The sequence below is a fragment of the Nerophis ophidion genome, linkage group LG14 (assembly GCF_033978795.1).
Source record: "Nerophis ophidion isolate RoL-2023_Sa linkage group LG14, RoL_Noph_v1.0, whole genome shotgun sequence".
Taxonomy (NCBI): Eukaryota; Metazoa; Chordata; class Actinopteri; order Syngnathiformes; family Syngnathidae; genus Nerophis; species Nerophis ophidion.
Window position 1 is genome coordinate 25,322,942 of NC_084624.1, and position 23,706 is coordinate 25,346,647.

Genomic DNA, 23,706 nt, shown 5'->3' on the forward strand with positions numbered 1-23,706 from the left:
CCCTCGTGCGCTCTTTTTTTGTTCGTTTTTGTGCCTAAATTGTGTGTCCGCGTGCTGCTACACCCGCTAAGAGCTATTGAACATCTGATCAATCACCTCTACGGACTTATTACCGGTCATCTTAGCGTCAGCTGCAGATTTGGTCCACTGTTTGATCAAAAGAGGGAAACCACACCAAAGAGGAAAAAGAGCATGCGCCCTTGTCCGTCTACGCAGACGAGGATTACGCACACCCTTGCCCGGCATCTTTCCCTCCAACGTCCACTCACTTGCCAACAAGATGGACGAGGTAGCGTTGCTGATGAGAAGAAACAAGGACTTTTCCTCATCTTGTGTTTTGTGCTTCACGGCGATATGGTTGAGCGCGAGTGTCCCGGACAGCGCAGTTCAACTGGAGGGCTTTCATCTTCTCTGCGCGGACCGAGACGCGGGGCTCTCTGGCATAACAAGAGGCGGTGGAGTCTGCTTCTTCATCAACAACAAGTGGTGTAGGGACGTGACGGTGATATCCCAACACTGCTCTCCTGCTCTGGAATATATTTTCATTCATTGTAAGTCCTTTTACTCACCGCGTGAGATTGCTTCATTCATTCTGGTGGCTGCCTACATATCGCCCAGCGCGGACGTGCGTGGCGCTCAGCGCACGCTTGAAGGCCAGATCTTACATGTGGAATAGTCTTTTCCGGACTCTCTTGTTATCGTGCTTGGTGACTTTAACAAGGTAAATTTGAGCCAGGAATTACCCCAGTATAGGCAGTTTATTAAATCCCCGACCAGAGAGGAAAACACTTTGGATCACTGTTACACCACAATAAGCAAGGCATACCATGCAGTCCTGCTTGCTGCTCTTGGACTATCAGATCACGTGATGGTGCATTTAATCTCTTCATTCAGGCATTGACTGAAACTGGCTAAACCTGTTATGAGGACCATTAAGTGTTTTACCGCTGAAGCTATAGAGGAGCTGCGCGCATGTTTGGAGACGACAGACTGGGAGGCGATTGGAACGGCCACGGACAATCTGGACGAGTGTACGGACACTGTGACCTCATACATTCAATTCAATGCGGCGCGCATCATTCCAACGCGCACCACGGCTTGTTATAACATTGACAAGCCCTGGTTCACACCCAAGCTCCAACAGCTGCGCAAGAAGAAGGAGGCTGTGTGGAGAAGCGGGGACCGGAATACCTACAGGGAAGCCAAGTACCACTTTAACAGTCAAGTCGAGAAAGCTAAATCTGTGTACTCTAACCGTCTACAGAAACAGTTCCGCTACAGTGATTCTGCGGCCGTTTGGAGAGGGCTAAGGACCCTTACGAACTATAAGCCCAATGCCCCCCAGGCCCTGAATGACCGGACTCTTGCTCAGGACCTCAACATACATTACTGTCGTCATGAACGGCCTTCAGCTCATCAAAGCTCTGCTCCCCCACCATCACCCTTCCCACCAACGCCAGCACTCCATTAAAGGATTTAAAGGACTACAAGGACATAACAGGACTCCAACAACATCACAGGACTTTAAAGGCCCTCTCCATCCGAGAGGAGGATGTACGCCGGCAGTTCTTGAAGCTGAACATATGGAAGGCTCCCGGGCCGGATGGTGTCCCCCACTCCACCCCCAGACACTGCGCGGATCACCTGGCTTCTGTCTTCACTGACATTTTTAACACATCTCTGGAGCTATGCCGTGTGCCGTCCTGCTTTAAGACCTCCACCATTGTCCCTGTCCCCAAGAAAGCACAGATCACAGGACTCAATGACTACAGGACGGTTGCGCTGACGTCTGTGGTCATGAAGTCCTTCGAGTGCTTGGTCCTGCCCCACCTCAAGGACATCACCGCCCCTCTCCTGGACCCACTGTAGTTCGCCTACAGAGGCAACAGGTCTGTGGATGATGCAGTGAACCTGGCCCTCCACTTCATCCTGGAGCATCTGGACTCCCCAGGAACCTATGCCAGGATCCTGTTTGTGGACTTCAGCTCTGCCTTCAACACCATCCTCCCTGGACTGCTACGAGACAATCTCTACCAACTCAGCGTGCCCGACTCCCTCTGCAGTTGGATCTATGACTTCCTGACAGACCGAAGACAGCACGTGCGGCTGGGGAAGATTGTCTCGGACAGTCGAACTACTAACAGTAGTACTCCTCAGGGCTTTATACTTTCCTCCTGGCTCTTCTCCCTTTATACAAAATGCTGCACCTCCAGTCACCAGTCGGTAAAACTGCTGAAGTTTACGGATGACACTACCCTCATCGGGCTCATCTCAGATGGCGATGAGTCCGCCTACAGGAGAGAGTTGGACCGGCTGGCGTCCTTGTGCAGCCTCAACTACCTGGAGCTGATCGTCCAGAAAACAGTGGAGATGATCATGGACTTCAGGAAGGTCACAGCCCCACCATCTCCCCTCATCCTGATTGACTCTCCCACCCCTATCTCAATTGTGGACTCCTTCCCAAGACCTCAAGTGGGAGCCGACCATCAGCTCCCTCATCAAGAAGGCCCAGCAAAGGATGTACTTCCTGCGGCAGCTGAGGAAACTTAAGGTGCCAACAAAGATGCTGGTGCAGTTTTATTCAGCCATCATCAAGTCCATCCTCACCTCCTCTATCACCGTGTGGTTCCCCGGCGCCACAGTCCATGACAGGCATCGACTGCAGCGCATCGTACGGGCTGCTGAGAAGGTGATTGGCTGCAAGCTCCCATCCCTCCAAGACCTGTTCTCCTCCAGGACCAGGAGGCGTGTGGGTCGGATCACAGCTGACTCTTCTCACCCTGGGCACAAAATATTCAGCCATCATCGAGTCCATCCTCACCTCCTCCATCACCGTGTGGTTCCCCGGCGCCACAGTCCATGACAGGCATCGACTGCAGCGCATCGTACGTGCTGCTGAGAAGGTGATTGGCTGCAAGCTCCCATCCCTCCAAGACCTGTTCTCCTCCAGGACCAGGAGGCGTGTGGGTCGGATCACAGCTGACTCTTCTCACCCTGGGCACAAAATATTCTCCCCTTTCCCCTCAGGCAGGAGACTACGGTCCATCCAGACCCACATCTCCCGCCACCTGAACAGTTTTTTCCCCTCGGCCATCAGACACATGAACAAGAACAAGACCTGATAGCTCACTTAAAGCTCATCTTATTACCTATTCTGTCTTATATGTCTTCTATGTTGCACGATTGCACCAAGAAAAATTAGTAGTTTGTGAACCCGTTCTCAAACAATGGCAATAAAAACTACTCTGATTCTATCTATCTATCTATCTATCCATCCATCTATCTATCTATCTATCTATCTATCTATCTATCTATCTATCTATCTATCTATCTATCTATCTATCTATCTATCTATCTATCTATCTATCTATCTATCTATCTATCTATCTATCTATCTATCTATCTATCTATACACCCACCCACCCACCTATCTACCTACCTACCTACTAGAGATACGCGGTTTGCGGTCTCATCCGCGGAGTCCGCGGGTAAACCGCGGGTCGGGCGGTTGACATGACGAAAAAATAGATTTTAATTAGATCTGGGCGGGTGGCGGTTGAACCATTTGGAGACATTTGATATACATGGTTCTGGGATCGGTAACCTTTACCATTCAAAGAGCCATTTAAGACCCATGTCATAAAGCGAAGAAGCCAATAGGAGACGCTATTATTCTCTTGAATGACTGCCGGCAGTTACTCAGATATTAAATATTAGTGCGTGCTATGAAGCCATTGGCTTTGTCGCTTTCTACATCATACACGATCTGCTTGTCAGTCCAGCATCACGTTGTGTGTAGCTTCCGCGGCAACACGCACACGACTGCAAGGCATACTGGGTTACACAGAGTACACTAATGGTTGTGATATAAACAATTTTAACACTCTTAGTAATATGCGCCACGCTTTGAAGCCACACCAATTAAGAACGACAAACACATTTCGGGAGAACATCTTCACAGTAACACATCATAAACGCAACACAACAAATACCCATAATCCTTTGTATTCATGACATTTCCTGACTATTTTATACACCCCAATTGGTTCGGGTGGATGGCGGGTGGATGACGAATTAGATGACGCGGATGCGGATGATGTAATTGCCTATCCGCGCATCTCTGCTACCTACCTACCTACCCACCTACCTACCTACCTACCTACCTACCTACTTACCCATCCATCCATCCATCCATGCACCCACCCACGCATCCATCCATCCATCCATCCATCAATCTACCTACCGACTGACCGACCGACCGACCCATCCATCCATCCATCCATCCATCCATCCATCCATCCATCTATCTATCTATCTATCTATCTATCTATCTATCTATCTATCTATCTATCTATCTATCTATCTATCTATCTATCTATCTATCTATCTATCTATCTGTCTGTCTGTCTGTCTGTCTGTCTGTCTGCCCGTCCATCCGTCCATCCATCCATCTATCTATCTATCTATCTATCTATCTATCTATCTATCTATCTATCTATCTATCTATCTATCTATCTATCTATCTATCTATCTATCTATCTATCTATCTATCCATCTATCTATCTATCTATCTATCTATCTATCTATCTATCTATCTATCTATCTATCTATCTATCTATCTATCTATCTATCTATCTATCTATCTATCTATCTATCTATCTATCTATCTATCTATCTAAAATGAAAGAACAAATATTTAGGAATACAGTATGTTGATTTCTATTTTGGCTGAAGTTAAATGAAATAGGAGGACTTACATCGTCACCTGCTTATCGAAGTTCATTTCCATTAGTTCCTATGGGAAAAATAGTTTCCGAATTCGAAACGCATCTTGGAATAGTTTTTTTTAATGGTTCAAATTCTTCGTCTAACTGTTAAAAAAACTCAGTGAAGTGACACCTAGAAATGACATTTAAACCATTTTGGGGCCAGGAAATGTGTACTAATGTGTTTATTTGTTTGACTAACAGGTGAAACGTGGCCATGGACGTCTCACATTTCTCGCTTCTGGTTCGATTTTGCACCGTTAACGTCTCTGTGGCGGCGAGCTGATAGCCACTGACACTCAGACTAAACAAGGTGGAGGTGGTGACAGCGAGCCGTGGAATCCAAGCGTGGACTTGGCCCACCCTGCCACCGCTGCTGGTCGCTATGGAGTCTAGCATGGATGTAAGTTGTGTAACCACCACTTTGGAGTTAAATGACGCCTCTCCATGCTGACCTACACATATGCGATTGATCTTAGTGCACCACCAATACAAATTAAAGTGTTTCAAATGAAAGAAAAACACATATAAGAAACTTGTTAGGTTTTTCTGGCTACATATTTGTTAGCCTAGCCGAGCATAGCCCAAGGGCAGGAACAGGTGAGGAGCTATGCTAACATGTTTAGTTTTTTGTTGAAGGGGAACATTATCACCAGACCTATGTAAGCGTCAATATATACCTTGATGTTGCAGAAAAAAGACCATCTGTTTTTAAACCGATTTCCTAACTCTAAACAGGTGAATTTGGCGATTTAAACGCCTTTCAATTGTTCGCTGTCGGAGCAATGACCTTTCACCCGTGACGTTACAACAGGAAGCAATCCGCCATTTTCTTAAACACATTACACACACCAGGTCAAATCAGCTCTGGTATTTTCAGTTTTTTTCGACTGTTTTCCGTACCTTGGAGACATCATGCCTCGTCGGTGTGTTGTCGGAGGGTGTAACAACACGATCAGGGACAGATTCAAGTTGACTTACGTAGAGTGTGCATCGATTAACACGGCATGCTAATCGATGCTAACATGCTATTTAGGCTAGCTGTATGTACATATTGCATCGTTATGCCTCATTTGTAGCTATATTTGCATCCAGCCTTTCCCTCCACCCACATTTAATGCCCAACAAACACATACCAATCGACGGATTCAAGTTGCACCAGTGTCAAAAGATGCGAAAGTCCCTCGTTTGTTCTGCATATTTTACCGACGATAGCGATGCTACGACAGAGATGTGTGGATATCCTGCGACACTCAAAGCAAATGTGTTTCCAACGATAAAGTCAACAAAATCACAAAGGTGAGTTTTGTTGATGTTATTGACTTATGTGCTAATCAGACATATTTGGTCGATGTAAACATGCTATTTAAGCTTGCTGTATGTACATTTGTAGCTATATTTGCATCCAGCCTTTCCCTTCACCCACATATAATGCCAAACAAACACTTACCAATCGACAAATTTAAGTTGCTCCAGTGGTCAAAAGATGCAATCGTTGGTTAGAAGGCGATCGCCGAATTGGTCCGCGTTGCCTTTGTCCGTCGTGATATGGCTCAATACCTTCAGTTTCTTCTTCAATTTTGTTTTCGCTATCTGCCTCCATACTCCAACCATCCATTTCAATACATGCGTAATCTGTTGAATCGCTTAAGCCGCTGAAATCCGAGTCTGAATCCGAGCTAATGTCGCTATAACTTTCTGTTCTACCTGCCATGTTTGTCTGTATTGGCGTCACGCAGGGACGTCACAGGAAAATGGACGGCTGGATTTACAGATAGCGAAAATCAGCCTCTTTAGAGCTTTTTTTTGGGATATTCCATGATGGGTAAAATTTTGAAAAAAACTTAGAAAAATAAAATAAGACACTGGTAACTGATTTTTATTGGTTTTGGCAGAAATACCGGACAATTCTGCAAACTTTATGGCTGGCTCACATCGTGGTCACTCCGTGATCACGTACGACCGCCAGACACTTCTGGATGTGGACAGATCGGGCCGTTTTGACTGATAGACGCGTGCTTGCTAGACCTGCTAACTAGCACGGGACTACTTCGGCGGCTACATCCAGCGGCCTGTGAAGCAGGGGAGTATAGTAGCAGCGGGGGGCGTCTACGGAGCAGACGCCAGCGGTGTGATCGGAAACGCGGATGCCGAGCGGGGCTAAAAACAAAGCAGAAGGCTAATCCCCACAGAACACCACTTCCCTCCATCCTGAAGCCGGATTTAAATGGAAAATGCGAGACTACTGGTCTGGGTAAGGAGTCCGTTAAATTAGAACAAGTTTTTTCTGCTTTGATTGTTTCAGAGTTGGACATGTGTTCTACTGAGGTGGCAAACTATGATGCGTGCGGTTTATCAAAGCAACAAACAAACAATCGGAAAATTCCCGTCGTATCAATTCCTAGATATGGTCGTAATTATACTAAATGCACTGGGCATAATAAACACAACATTATTAATATTGCTACTACGGATAATTTGATAAAAAATTCTCTAAAACAGCCCACTACCTATAATATAGGCTTTTTAAACATAAGATCATTGTCTCCCAAAACGTTGTTAGTTAATGATATCATCAGAGACAACAATTTTAACGTCATCGGTCTCAGCGAAACCTGGCTTAAACCAGACAACTTTTTTGCGCTAAATGAGGCATGTCCTCCTAACTTTACACATGCGCATATTGCCCGTCCCTTTAAAAGGGGTGGGGAGGGGGGGGTCGCACTAATATACAACGAAAACTTTAACCTTAGTCCTAACATAAATAATAAATATAAATCGTTTGAGGTGCTTACTATGAGGGCTGTCACACCGCTGCCTCTACACCTGGCTGTTATCTACCGCCCCCCAGGGCCCTATTCGGACTTTATCAATGAATTCTCAGAGTTCGTTGCTGATCTAGTGACGCACGCCGATAATATAATCATAATGGGGGACTTTAATATCCAAATGAATACCCCATCGGACCCACCGTGCGTAGCGCTCCAGACTATAATTGATAGCTGTGGTCTTACACAAATAAAAAATGAACCCAAGCATCGCAACGGTAATACGATAGACCTAGTGCTTGTCAGGGGTATCACCGTTTCCAAAGTTACGATACTCCCGTATACTAAAGTATTGTCTGATCATTACCTTATAAAATTCGAGGTTCAGACGCATGTTCGTCAAACTAATAATAATAATAACTGCTATAGCAGCCGCAACATTAATACGGCCACAACGACAATTCTTGCTGACCTACTGCCCTCGGTAATGGCACCATTCCCAAAGTATGTGGGCTCTATTGATAACCTCACTAACAACTTTAACGACGCCCTGCGCGAAACCATTGATAACATAGCACCGCTAAAGTTAAAAAAGGCTCCAAAAAAGCGCACCCCGTGGTTTACAGAAGAAACTAGAGCTCAGAAATTATTATGTAGAAAGCTGGAGCGCAAATGGCGCACGACTAAACTTGAGGTGCACCATCAAGCTTGGAGTGATTGTTTAATAACTTATAAACGCATGTTTACCTTAGCTAAAGCTAAATATTACTCAAATCTCATCCACCGCAATAAAAACGATCCCAAATTTTTGTTTAGTACGGTAGCATTGCTAACCCAACAAGGGACCCCTTCCAGTAGCTCCACCCACTCAGCTGATGACTTTATGCAATTCTTTAGTAAGAAAATTGGAGTCATTAGAAAAGAGGTTAAAGACAATGCGTCCCAGCTACAACTGGGTTTTATTAACACAGATACGACTGTATGTACGGCGGATACTGCCCTCCAAAATAGTTTCTCTCGTTTTGAGGAAATAACATTAGAGGAATTGTTACAACGTGTAAATGGAATAAAACAAACAACATGTTTACTTGACCCTCTTCCTGGGAAACTGATCAAGGAGCTCTTTGTATTATTAGGTCCATCAGTGCTAAATATTATAAACTTATCACTTTCCTCGGGCACTGTTCCCCTAGCATTCAAAAAAGCGGTTATTCATCCTCTTCTTAAAAGACCTAACCTCGGTCCTGACCTCATGGTAAACTACCGACCGGTGTCTCACCTTCCCTTCATTTAAAAAATCCTCGAAAAAATTGTTGCGGAGCAGTTAAATGAACACTTAGCGTCTAACAATCTATGTGAAACCTTTCAATCCGGTTTCAGGGCAAATCACTCTACGGAGACAGCCCTCGCAAAAATGACTAATGATCTATTGCTAACGATGGATTCTGATGTGTCATCTATGTTGCTGCTCCTCGATCTTAGCGCTGCTTTCGATACCGTTGATCATAATATTTTATTAGAACGTATCAAAACACAAATTGGTATGTCGGACTTAGCCCTGTCTTGGTTTAACTCTTATCTTACTGATAGGATGTAGTGGGTCTCCCATAACAATGTGACCTCGGACTACGTTAAGGTAACGTGTGGAGTTCCCCAGGGTTCGGTCCTTGGCCCTTTACTCTTCAGCATCTACATGCTGCCGCTAGGTGACATCATACGCAAATACGGAGTTAGCTTTCACTGTTATGCTGATGACACCCAACTCTACATGCCCCTAAAGCTGACCAACATGCCGGATTGTAGTCAGCTGGAGGCGTGTCTTAATGAAATTAAACAATGGATGTCCGCTAACTTTTTGCAACTCAACGCCAAAAAAACGGAAATGCTGATTATCGGTCCTGCTAGACACCGACTTCTATTTAATAATACAACTCTAACTTTTGACAACCAAACAATTAAACAAGGCGACACGGTAAAGAATCTGGGTATTATTTTCGACCCAACTCTCTCCTTTGAGTCACACATTAAAAGCGTTACTAAAACGGCCTTCTTTCATCTCCGTGATATCGCTAAAATTCGCTCCATCCTGTCCACTTAAGACGCTGAGATCATTATCCATGCGTTTGTTACGTCTCGTCTCGATTACTGTAACGTATTATTTTCGGGTCTCCCCATGTCTAGCATTAAAAGATTACAGTTGGTACAAAATGCGGCTGCTAGACTTTTGACAAGAACAAGAAAGTTTGATCACATTACTCCTGTACTGTCTCACCTGCACTGGTTTCCTGTGCACTTAAGATGTGACTTTAAGGTTTTACTACTTACGTATAAAATACTACACGGTCTAGCTCCATCCTATCTTGCCGATTGTATTGTACCATACGTCCCGGCAAGAAATCTGCGTTCGAAGGATTCCGGTTTAATAGTGATTCCCAAAGCCCAAAAAAAGGTCTTGAACTATAGAAAGTATATCAATGGTTGTAATCTGCACTTTTGGGAGTTATTACGGTTATTATTAGTCACAGCAGCTCAGACCAGGAACAAGGCAGAGTGGGCGGGTTTGTTTTCAGAGCAGCCAGCCCCAAACACGTGTGTCAGGAAAAAAAGCGCAAGCAGATTTTTAAAACAAATTTTTGCATAAAAGTGATAAATATCATATTGTAGGTGTTTATTACACTTTGCATTCATATTTTGCTGTTTGTTGTGTTTTGCTTGATTTTAAAAGATACACAACTATGGAGGAGCTGGTCTGACAAGTAAAAGAGGAGCAATGTTCATATGTTGTTAATATTCAATGTTTTATTGTCGTATTTAATATTGTAAATCCCACTTTCTTTATTTTAATTTGGGTGTCTAATTTAGTAAAAAAACCCCTGTAAAATTCCATTCCATTTTTTTCAGGTGGTCTGTCATAACTTTTTTAGAATTCTATCGGACATTGTGATTTTTTTGTATTAGTATGAGTATTAGTGGTGAATGCGGTGTTAGAGCAACACTGCCGCTGTATAATACCGGCGGGCCAGCTCTAATGTTAATTTGATATTGCCTCGAGGGGCAAATGAAAATACACGGCAGGCCAAATTTGGCCCGCGGGCCAGAGTTTGACACCCATGCCATAAGGGAATTAGTGGTAGAAAATGGACGGAAAAATGGATGGCAAAATAGGGCAAATAGTGTGTTGAATAACAACCTAAATGGAATTGATACCTAATTAACGTCAATGCAAATGCCCACCTGGTCCATAATATTTACTGTTTTGCTTTCTTCAAATGACAACATGACTGCAGTGGAGTTTTTTTTTAAACAACAAAACTGACAGCGGAAAAGTGGGTTATACAGTAAGAGTGGTTTTACAAGTTCCTTTGTTTGTTTGTATGTGCCTTATAAGCGGTTTGTTTTGGCCTGAACTACAATCCCAATAATTAGGTAGTGTCAGTTATGCCGTGTTTAACCTCCCAAACCCTTGAGCTTTCGTTCACTCAGGACATATTTGGAATAAATGAATACCTCTCTGCCCAATCTATTTTTAATCGCTCTGTGTTGTTTCGCGGCGCTAACCTGACTGGAGGCTCATACTTTCTTTGGCAAACAGCACAGCATTTCTACTGCCCAGCTGAATATAAAGCGAAACCTCATCCAGATGAGGTACAAATGAGTGTGGTCCCTGCGAGCCAAGTGAGAAGTCTGCACTGAGGGCTGACCTGCAGCCAAGCAGTCTTTCAGCAAGCCAGCCTCTGTCAGACCAGGCGGTCTAGAAGTGCACAGCTTACCGGAAACCAGGCTAGTTTGATTGAGTTCCTGTTATTGACTCCTTTTACAAAAAAAAAAAAAATTCTGCCAGGCTAATTTTTTCCTCTGCCAGCTGTCAGATTCCAGACTTGTGCGCTCAAGGGCCTCACTCACACCTCCGCCTGCAAACAGTCATTTATCACGCTATGGCAAGCATAAAATATTTGATAAGCAATTAAAATCCCAACAGCATTGGTGTGCATGCGGCGATTGTACGAGCAGCATCCCTCAGCCAGTAAATCAAGGCCACTGCGTTGAAGCACGGAGAGGTTAGGCGGTGAGAGGTAACGCATTGTTTGGCCCGCGTCCCGTTCTGCAGAGAGAGGCTGAAAGATGTGTCTGTGGTACAATAAGTTGCCGCACCGTTGCTATTTGGGCAGCCCAGCAGACGTGTGCGCAGCAACCAGCGCCAGAAAAAACAATAAAACACAGGTCCTATTTACTTCACACAGTCATGATATTAGACCTTTTTTTTTCTTTTAATGTCACTGCTGGGGGCATCTAATATCCTTGAATGTGTTTGGAAAAGGACTCTGTGGGTCAGTGGTGGTGTTTTTAATGAAAAATTAGACGGGACAGCAACCACCGAGTATACTAGATTCCCTTTGCTTTTACAGACTTTCAGAATAGTTTATGTGATACATTACACAACTTCACCTCTGCTAGGCTTGGGAAAAAAAAAAAACTTACGATATGACTGCAACATGGGGCCAATCGTAAATATGTGAAGAAAAAAAAACTGTGATATTTCACAACATTTATGTACCTCAAAAAGTGAAAACAAGTAGAAACAGTTATTGAAATAATTAATATAAGTAAATACAGCACAATATTCCAGTCCAAAAAAGTACTGTATTTTTCGGAGTATAAGTCGCTCCGGAGTATAAGTCGCACCTGCCGAAAATGCATAATAAAGAAGGAAAAAACATATACAAGTCTCACTGGCGTAAAAATCGCATTTTTGGGGGAAATTTCTTTGATAAAACCCAACACCAAGAATAGACATTTGAAAGGCAATTTAAAATAAATAAAGAATAGTGAACAACAGGCTGAATAAGTGTACGTTATATGACGCATAAATAACCAACTGAGAAAGTGCCTGGTATGATAACGTAACATATTATGGTAAGAGTCATTCAAATAACTATAACATATACAACATGCTATACGTTTACCAAACAATATGTCACTCTTAATCAATAAATCCCTTGAAATCTTCTACGTCTCATCCAGGGGTTCTTAACCTTGTTGGAGGTACCGAACCTCACCAGTTTCATATGCGCATTCACCGAACCCTCCTTTTTCTTCAAATTCAAGACAAAGTTATATGTTTTTGGTAACACTTGAGTATGGGGAACATATTCTAAGTAACAAGGACTTAATTTAGAGTTTTTTGGACACTAAGGGAACATATTCTAAGTAACAAAGACTTAAATTAGAGTTATTTGGTTAGGGTTCGGGTTAGGGTTATAATAAGCCCATGCCGAATAAAGCATTAATAAGTACTTAATAATGACTAGTTAAGAGCCAATATGTTACTAATTTGCATGTTATTAAGCAACCAATTGATGGTGAATATATTCCCCATACTAAAGTGTTACCATGTTTTTTTACTGGTGCACAAAATGAACCGTGCATGAACATCACCTTGTTCAAACAACAAAACCAACACAGTGCATAAACTCACTACAAATTACACACCTGCAAATCAGTCTGACTTCTGCTGTTGCCGTATCCGTAATACGCCGATGGGGAGAAATGTTTATTTACACGATGAGTCGGGTGTGTTTTGACCTCGCCGAAACCCTGAGCCCGACTCACCGAACCCCTAGGGTTCGATCGAACCCTGGTTAAGAACCACTGGTCTAGTCTCTTACGTGAATGAGCTAAATAATGTCATTTGATATTTTACGATAACGTGTTAATAATTTCACACATAAGTCGCTCCCGAGTATAAGTCGCAACCCTGGCCAAACAATGAAAAAAACTGCGACTTATAGCCCGAAAAATACAGTAGTACTTTGGGTTACGAGTTTAATTGGTTCTGTGACGCAGCTTGTACCTCGAAAAACTTGTATCGTTAAACAGCGTCGCCAATTGTAATGATTTAAAAGTCAATTTAATCTGTGACATTCGCTACGTCAACTAGCCTTTGGCCAAAGTTTTGTTTGCAACCAAAAGCATAACAATCAGCAAAAGGACCTGAAAAAGACATAAGCCAGGGCACTCGTATCCTTAGGTACCAATTTACTAAAAAAGTATTTTCTAAAAACACGAAACAAACAACAATGATTAAGTATACTTTTCATCCCAAATCTATATTTCTCATGTTGACTGGAGTATAGGACCATTAATATGATTATAATCTGGGTCCAGAAATGTATTCATTCAAACAAGCTAGCAATTTAGAGCTTTTATTCTTGTCACTCACTCCCCTGTTTGGGACATGTGTTAATCACAAATATTATTTATTTAACGCCTAAAACTTAGGCTTAAGTCAGACTGATTAGAAAAATAAGTACCAACCAAATATACTGCATATGAAAGGACTCACAAATAACTGACAAAATATATATTTTACAAATATACATTTATGCTGTGCAAAATAGACACAATTAATTATTGATATGTTTCTTAACTAAACTGTCAATAAATTCAAGTGCAAATATAAATACAGTTTCACCACTTTAGTCATATTTCTTGTGCTTAAAAACTTGTTTGTGACTTTAGCTCCAGATTTCGTTTGTTTGTTGGATATTGTGATTACTGCCACAAGTGGTAGATAAGCGTATTACACATATGGACTACAGCTGAGAAACAGGTATTTTTTGGTGACCCTGTAGGGAGGCGCTCGCGGACCAACAATGGTTAAGAAACACTTTCTTATATTATATTCAGTGTCATTTTATAGTGTATTCTGTTTTTATGGTATTTTATTTAGTGCTTGTATGACAACAGCAATATTGATACCTGACATCGTAACAATGAAATACATCTCAAAATTTATGAAATGTCCATTCCTTCTAAAATTTGACTTAAGCTTGTTAGCAATGTTGTCGTTTTGACCCCCGATCATACTTGTGTTACGTTTGCGTTATTGTAAGTATTTATTAGGGACATGCTGAAAAGTAAGATATGGTAAATCTCGGAAAAACTGACTAAAACACACTACAAATAGCCTCTAATGCTCCTGCTGTTGCTAGGCAGAATTCATGAGGGATAATTATTTATTTGTATGTCATTTGTACATGTTTATTTGTACTAAGGTTGTGCTGATACCAATATTTGGGTACCGGTACTAGTACCAAAATGTATTTCGATACTTTGATATTTTTTTAAATAAAAGGGTCCACAAAAAATGGCATTATTGTCTTTATTTTAACAAAAGAATCTTACGGTTCATTAAACATGTTTGTTATTGCAATTTTGTCATTAAATAAAATAATGAACATACAAGACAACTTGTCTTTTAGTAGTAAGTAAACAAAGACTCTTAACTAGTCTGCTGACATATTGTGTCATTTATCTATTATTTTGTCAACATTATTAAGGACAAGTCTTAAGAATTGATTATTAATCTACTATTTCATTTACTGTTAATATCTGCTTACTTTCTTTTTTAACATGTTCTATCTACACTTCTGTTAAAATGTAATAATCCCATATTCTTCTATTGTTTGGATGTTTTACATTAGTTTTTGGATGATACCACAAATTTCGATATCAACTCGATACCAAGTAGTTACAGGATCATACAATGGTCATAGTTTAAGTTCTCGTGTGTCCAGGGATGTATTTCCTGAGTTTATAAACACAATATACATTTAAAAAAAAAAAAAAAAAAATTGTGATGCTAAAAAATATGATGTAATTATAATGGTATCAACTACATACTCTCTTGTACTTGGTATCAATACAGTGGATATCAAGTATGGATTCACCCATGGCGTTTGTTTACATCATGACGCCGGTGTGCTATTGTATCCTCCTATGGTGTGAAGCATGTTTAGCTATTCCTCGTCCTGCAGGGATGATACTTGTAAAAAAACTACTTTATTTGTCACCATGGAGCCGAGAATTAGTGATTTAGAAGTAGCTAAAAGACTGCCGACTTCGGTTGGACGCTAGCCTCAAACTAGCCATGTCTTAATGCACCTCTTTCTGAGGGCGTTTCAGTGTTATAACTTCACCTTTTATTTTTAATTTCTAAGCCAAAATGTATCCATTCTCCCTTTTCTGTCTACACACGGTGTCTGCCTGTAAGTACTCTGTGTTTGTGTGCTGCCGAACATGCTCATCTGCTTGTAAAACCAGAAATGTAACGACGTGACGACGACGCGTCGTCCATCCATCCTTCCATTTACCAACGCTTATTCCCTTTGGGATGGCGGGGGGCGTTGGTGCCTATCTCAGCTACAATCGGGCGAAAGGCGGGGTACACCCCGGACAAGTCGCCACCTCATCGCAGGGCCAACACAGATAGACAGACAACATTCACACTCACATTCACACACTAGGGCCAATTTAAGTGTTGCCAATCAACTTATCCCCAGGTGCATGTCTTTGGAAGCGGGAGGAAGCCGGAGTACCCGGAGGGAACCCAGGCATTCACGGGGAGAACATGCAAACTCCACACAGAAAGATCCCAAGCCCGGGATTGAACCCTGACTACTCAGGACCTTGGTATTGTGAGGCAGACGCACTAACCCCTCTCCCACCGTGAAGCCGATGCGTTGTCATGCCCGTTAAAAAAAAGGTGGGAGGTAAGGCACACACACACATAGTACCGAATATGATTCATTCGTATTGCGATACTATACTAGTACCGGTATACTGACAATTTGTACACTTTAATTTTACAAGGGAATTCATTCATATATGAGAAGAACAACACAGCGCCCTCTCATGGAGCTGGGGCACTGGTCTCAAACATACCATAGCCATTACCTCCTCATGGATATCTCAAGATTATTTGGCAAAAATCATACATAGCAAATGAATTCAGCCTCTGTGTTTATTCAGATGATTTGATAGCACGTGTTTCCTCTCTGCAAAGGTGAAAGAGACCATTCACTATATCTAACTTTCCTGGTTTTCATATTAGATTTCTGCACAAACACCCTCCTTCCTGACTGCAACGCTCTCACCCCTCCACCCAAACTCACTTCCTCATAACGATTGTACATTTGAATAGTTGGATGTTGCGGTTCCATTCCAGCCCTGCAGGCGGCAGTAATGCACACTGCAAAGTGGTTCAAATGAGACGGTGAAGTTATGGCCCTGAATTCAACAATCTTAATGAGCAGGGAACAAGAATCGTATTGACTATCGATTTTGAGGCACCATCCCAGCACCTGTCAGCAAACACACAAATCCATTAAGAGCCGACCTCGTGGTGCTGATTGCTTTGGCCCTGACCTCAGCTGCTTATTTACTCAGGGCACGGTTGCCAGCGGGGGGGGGACTTCGGGGCGGAGAGGAATGATTTGAATTTGCGAGTAGATTTGCGGCGAGGGGTGCGCGGTCCCCTTCCCGCCCGCTTGGAAACAAACCCCCACCTACACTTCACCCTCGCAACTCACACAAACACCCAGTCAGTGTCTGTGTGATGGGCTGAAGCCAGACTCCTGACACACCGCCGGCCCACTGCCTGCCCGGGTAGAGAACCGCCTGCTGTTGATACAGCTGGGCTCGGCTGAGGTGCCGAGAAGTCAAGTGACTTGACCGAGGTCAGAGCACCTCTCTCTGCCCCACACACACACACACACACACACACACACACACACACACACACACACACACACACACACACACACACACACACACACACACACACACACACACACACACACACACACACACACACACACACACACTATCATGAAGGCCTCCTCAGTAACATATCTGCCTGCTGCGCCTTCCTCGGATGGGCCGCTCTTCCTTCCTCTGTGGATTAGAACAATCTTCCAAAAAGAGCTCACTTCTTCAAGGCTGCAGGTTCCAATGTATTAAATGTTATTTTAGACCATCTACTGTCTTTTTCGGAGCATAGGGAGCACCAGATTAAAAGGCGCACTGCAGATGAGTGGGTCTGTTCAGGTCTATTTTCATAAAAAAGGCACACCGGATTAGAGGGCACAATGTAAAAACAATGTGAATATGTGAGGAGCCCCCACACGGGTGACGTCATCGTCTGCGACTTCCGGTAAAGGCAAGGTTTTTTTATCAGCACCAAAAGTTGCGAACTTTATCGTCGATGTTCTCTACTAAATCCTTTCAGCAAAAATATGGCAATATGGCAAAATGATCAAGTATGACACATAGAATGGACCTGCTATCCCCGTTTAGATAAGAAAATCTCATTTCAGTAGGCTTTTAAAGGGGTCCTGTTATGATTTTTTTTTTTATGCAAAACACTTTCTTGTGGTCTACTTGACATGTAATGGTTGTTTTTTGGTCAAAATGTTGCAGAATGTGAGTGTGAATGTTGTCTGTCTATCTGTGTTGGCCCTGCGATGAGGTGGCGACTTGTCCAGGGTGTACCCTGCCTTCCGCCCGATTGTAGCTGAGATAGGCGCCAGCGCCCCCCGCGACCCCGAAAGGGAATAAGCGGTAGAAAATGGATGGATGGATGGATGTTGCATAAATGATGTTTTACAGATCATCTTCATCTTCGTTTTGTGTGTGGTCTTATTTACGTGGCTCACCTTCGACAGCGTCTTCTCCCCGTCATCTTTGTTGTAGCGGTGTAGCGTGCAAGGACGGCAGTGGAAAAAGTGTCAAAAGATGGAGCTAACTGTTTTAATGACATTCAGACTTTACTTCAATCACTAACGGAGCAGCATCTCCTCATCTGTGGCTCACTGGTGCAATAACACCGCCGGAAATGTGTCCTGTGAAAAACCGTCCAACCAGAACTCTCTAATAACTAAAGTTCCATGGGTGAGTAATGTAAACCCACTATACCGGTAATTTTTATCGCTTTCATGGCGAGTCTACTGATGGATATAAGTAAGAACTTTACACTCTCAATCAATCAGTCAATCAATGATTATTTATACAGCCCTAAATCACTAGTGTCTCAAAGGGCTGTACAAACCACAACACAAACCACAACGACATCCTTGGTAGGGCCCACATATGGGCAAGGAAAACTCGCACCCAGTGGGACGTCGGTGACAATAATGACTTTGAGATACCTTGGAGAGGACCGCATATGTGGGCAATCCCCCCGCCCCTCTAGGGGAATCGAAAGCAATGGATGTCGAGCAGGTCTAACATGATACTGTGAAAGTTCAATCCATAGTGGATCCAACACAACCGTGAGAGTCCAGTCCAAAGTGGATCCAACACAGCAGAGAGAGTCCCGTACACAGTGGAACCAGCAGGAAACTACCACAAGCGGAGGCGGATCAGCAGCGCAGGGATGTCCCCAACCGATACACAGGCGAGCGGTCCATCCTGGGTCCCGGCTCTCTACGAGCGGTCCATCCCGGGTCCCGACTCAGGACAGCCAGCACCTCATCCATGGCCACAGAGGAGAAAAAGAAAAGAAACCGCAGATCAACTGGTCTAAAAAGGGAGCCTATTTACTATTTACTTTATACTAGAAATGGCAACAGCGGAGGATGGATGTCACATAACAAGAAGACAGACAAAAAGAAAACGTTTATCGACTCCTGGGTCGACACGGGCTACAATGGCGGATGTGCACAAATTTTCAGGACCTATGCAGATCTCAAATACAGATCAGCAGGTACCAGAAGGTAAGAAAAGTTGGTTAGAATTAGTCCATAAATTAGGCGCCCTCAAGCGAGGAAATTGTAGGACTGTCAGTAAGGCAACTTTTGTTTTTCAAATTTTGTATTAATAATATTGATAATTAACTGAATGAGTTATTCCCCGCACCACCGTGTGCTCTTAGGCAGTAGTTCTAAAAAATATCAGTCTAAAGCTATACCCTCAGGAGGGGTCCAAACTGAGTCCAGGAAAAAAAACCTCACATAGCATGGCACACATTTAGACATGGTACGTATATCACACCAACTTGCAACAGAGGGAGGGGTGGGTTTGAGGAGACACGCTGCCGCTATATAGCGCTGCTCAGCCATCCACAGCCCCAGAGGAATTAAGCGGTGGTGAAGGCGTTGATTTCAAGGGTGAGGGTCATGTGTGCATATATGCCCGATTAACGTGGGAGAGATGATGAATGTTTTTGTATGGACTGAGGCCGATCAAAGTTCGACTGGAGGTGTTGTTGACAAGAAGGAAGGTCAAAAGCGTCTATCTTTGAGGAGTCCTCGGGAGATTTTCTTCAGAACAGCCTGTTCCTGATTGTGTCAAGGCCATTCAAGGGAGTCAAATCGTAGATTAAGATGTTGTAGATTAAGATGTATATTAACATGTATATTAACATGTATATATAATGTTTTTGGACACTGTAACATTACACACAGTTATACAGTAACACTGTGTTTAAATATTGGATAAAAAAAACTCACTGTACTTTAATCATGTGATTATGTAGCGTACCACTAAATGAAGTAACAGTTTGAGAATCACTGCTCTAAAACATTCATTGAAGTCTGCGTGTTGTCTACTTTTAAGCCACATTGCTATGTAGAAATATTTCATGCAACTTATTCATGCTAACAACAGTATGAGTACGCTCACAGCTACGAAATGTTGCTGGTGTTGTAACGTCATACCGAAATAAACACGGTGAGACTATCTCAGTGTTCAGTAACAACATAAGTGTTAATGACATTTATCTAACATAAAATAATTATGTTAGATAAATGCGAGGGATACATGTTGTTGTTACGGCGTGGTCGCATGTTTATCAGAATCAGAATCATCCATCCATCCATCCATCTTCTTCCGCTTATCCGAGGTCGGGTCGCGGGGGCAGCAGCCTAAGCAGGGAAGCCCAGACTTCCCTCTCCCCAGCCACTTCGTCTAGCTCTTCCCGGGGGATCCCGAGGCGTTCCCAGGCCAGCCGGGAGACATAGTCTTCCCAACGTGTCCTGGGTCTTCCCCGTGGCCTCCTACCGGTTGGACGTGCCCTAAACACCTCCCTCGGGAGACGTTCGGGTGGCATCCTGACCAGATGCCCGAACCACCTCATCTGGCTCCTCTCGATGTGGAGGAGCAGCGGCTTTACTTTGAGTTCCTCCCGGATGACAGAGCTTCTCACCCTATCTCTAAGGGAGAGCCCCGCCACACGGCGGAGGAAACTCATTTCGGCCGCTTGTACCCGTGATCTTATCCTTTCGGTCATGACCCAAAGCTCATGACCATAGGTGAGGATGGGAACGTAGATCGACCGGTAAATTGAGAGCTTTGCCTTCCGGCTCAGCTCCTTCTTCACCACAACAGATCGGTACAACGTCCGCATTACTGAAGACGCCGCACCGATCCGCCTATTGATCTCACGATCCACTCTTCCCCCACTCGTGAACAAGACTCCCAGGTACTTGAACTCCTCCACTTGGGGCAGGGTCTCCTCCCCAACCCGGAGATGGCACTCCACCCTTTTCCGGGAGAGAACCATGGACTCAGATTTGGAGGTGCTGATTCTCATTCCGGCCGCTTCACACTCGGCTGCGAACCGATCCAATGAGAGCTGAAGATCCCGGCCAGATGAAGCCAACAGGACCACATCGTCTGCAAAAAGCAGAGACCTAATCCCGCGGCCACCAAACCGGAACCCCTCAATGCCTTGACTGCGCCTAGAAATTCTGTCCATAAAAGTTATGAACAGAATCGGTGACAAAGGGCAACCTTGGCGGAGTCCAACCCTCACTGGAAACGTGTCCGACTTACTGCCAGCAATGCGGACCAAGCTCTGACACTGATCGTACAGGGATCGGACTGCCATAATAAGACAGTCCGATACCCTATACTCTCTGAGCACTCCACACAGGACTTCCCGAGGGACACGGTCGAATGCCTTCTCCAAGTCCACAAAGCACATGTAGACTGGTTGGGCAAACTCCCATGCACCCTCAAGAACCCTGCCGAGAGTATAGAGCTGGTCCACAGTTCCACGACCAGGACGAAAACCACACTGTTCCTCCTGCATCCGAGGTTCGACTATCCGGCGTAGCCTCCTCTCCAGTACACCTGAATAAACCTTACCGGGAAGGCTGAGGAGTGTGATCCCACGATAGTTGGAACACACCCTCTGGTCCCCCTTCTTAAAGAGAGGGACCACCACCCCGGTCTGCCAATCCAGAGGTACCGCCCCCGATGTCCACGCGATGCTGCAGAGTCTTGTCAACCAAGACAGCCCCACAGCATCCAGAGCCTTAAGGAACTCCGGGCGGATCTCATCCACCCCTGGGGCCTTGCCACCGAGGAGCTTTTTAACTACCTCAGCAACCTCAGCCCCAGAAATAGGAGAGTCCACCACAGATTCCCCAGGCACTGCTTCCTCATAGGAAGACGTGTTGGTGGGATTGAGGAGGTCTTCAAAGTATTCCTTCCACCTATCCACAACGTCCGCAGTTGAGGTCAGCAGAACACCATCCGCACCATACACAGTGTTGACAGTGCACTGCTTCCCCTTCCTGAGGCGGCGGATGGTGGTCCAGAATCGCTTCGAAGCCATCCGGAAGTCATTTTCCATGGCTTCCCCAAACTCTTCCCATGTCCGAGTTTTTGCCTCTGTGACCGCCGAAGCTGCACACCGCTTGGCCTGTCGGTACCTGTCCACTGCCTCTGGAGTCCTATGAGCCAAAAGAACCCGGTAGGACTCCTTCTTCAGCTTGACGGCATCCCTCACCGCTGGTGTCCACCAGCGGGTTCTAGGATTACCGCCACGACAAGCACCAACTACCTTGCGGCCACAGCTCCGATCAGCCGCCTCGACAATAGAGGTGCGGAACATGGTCCACTCGGACTCAATGTCCAGCACCTCCCTCGTGACATGTTCAAAGTTCCTCCGGAGGTGGGAATTGAAACTTTCTCTGACAGGAGACTCTGCCAGACGTTCCCAGCAAACCCTCACAATGCGTTTGGGCCTGCCAGGTCTGTCCGGCATCCTCCCCCACCATCGCAGCCAACTCACCACCAGGTGGTGATCGGTAGAAAGCTCCGCCCCTCTCTTTACCCGAGTGTCCAAAACATGAGGCCTCAAATCCGATGACACAACTACAAAGTCGATCATGGAACTGCGGCCTAGGGTGTCCTGGTGCCAAGTGCACATATGGACACCCTTATGTTTGAACATGGTGTTTGTTATGGACAAACTGTGACGAGCACAGAAGTCCAATAACAGAACACCACTCGGGTTCAGATCCGGGCGACCATTCTTCCCAATCACGCCTCTCCAGGTTTCACTGTCGTTACCAACATGAGCGTTGAAGTCCCCCAGCAGAACAAGGGAATCACCCGGGGGAGCACTCTCCAGTACTCCCTCGAGTGTACCCAAAAAGGGTGGGTACTCTGAACTGTTGTTTGGTGCGTAAGCGCAAACAACAGTCAGGACCCGTCCCCCCACCCGAAGGCGGAGGGAGGCTACCCTTTCGTCCACTGGGTTGAACTCCAACGTGCAGGCTTTAAGCCGGGGGGAAACCAGAATTGCCACCCCAGCCCGTCGCCTCTCACTGCCGGCCACGCCAGAGTGAAAGAGAGTCCAGCCCCTTTCAAGAGAAGTGGTTCCATAGCCCTTGCTGTGCGTCGAAGTGAGTCCGACTACATCCAGCCGGAATTTCTCTACTTCGCGCACTAGCTCAGGCTCCTTTCCCCCCAGTGAGGTGACGTTCCACGTCCCAAGAGCGAGCTTATGTAGTCGAGGATCGGACCGCCAAGTGCCCTGCCTTCGGCTCCCGCCCAGCTCACATTGCACCCGACCTCTATGGCCCCTGCTATGGGTGGTGAGCCCTTTGGAGGGGGGACCCACGTTGCCTCTTCGGGCTGTGCCCGGCCGGGCCCCATGGGTACAGGCCCGGCCACCAGGCGCTCGCCATCGTGCCCCACCTCCGGGCCTGGCTCCAGAGGGGGGCTCCGGTGACCCGCGTCCGGGCGAGGGAAATCTGGGTCCTTTGTTTTTACTTTTCATAGAGGTTTTCGAGCTGCTCTTTGTCTGGTCCCTCACCTAGGATCAGTTTGCCTTGGGAGACCCTACTAGGGGGTTTATAGCCCCCAGACAACATAGCTCCTAGGATCATTGGGACACGCAAACTCCTCTACCACGGTAAGGTGGCAGCTCAGAGAGGAGAGAATCAGAATCAGAAATCAGAAAAAAATCTCAATTTCCCCTCAGGAATTAATAAAGTATTTCAGAATCAGAATCAGAAATACTTTATTAATTCCTGAGGGGAAATTGAGATTTTTAGCTCAATCCCATTCAAGAGCAGACAAACATTACAGGTAGACAG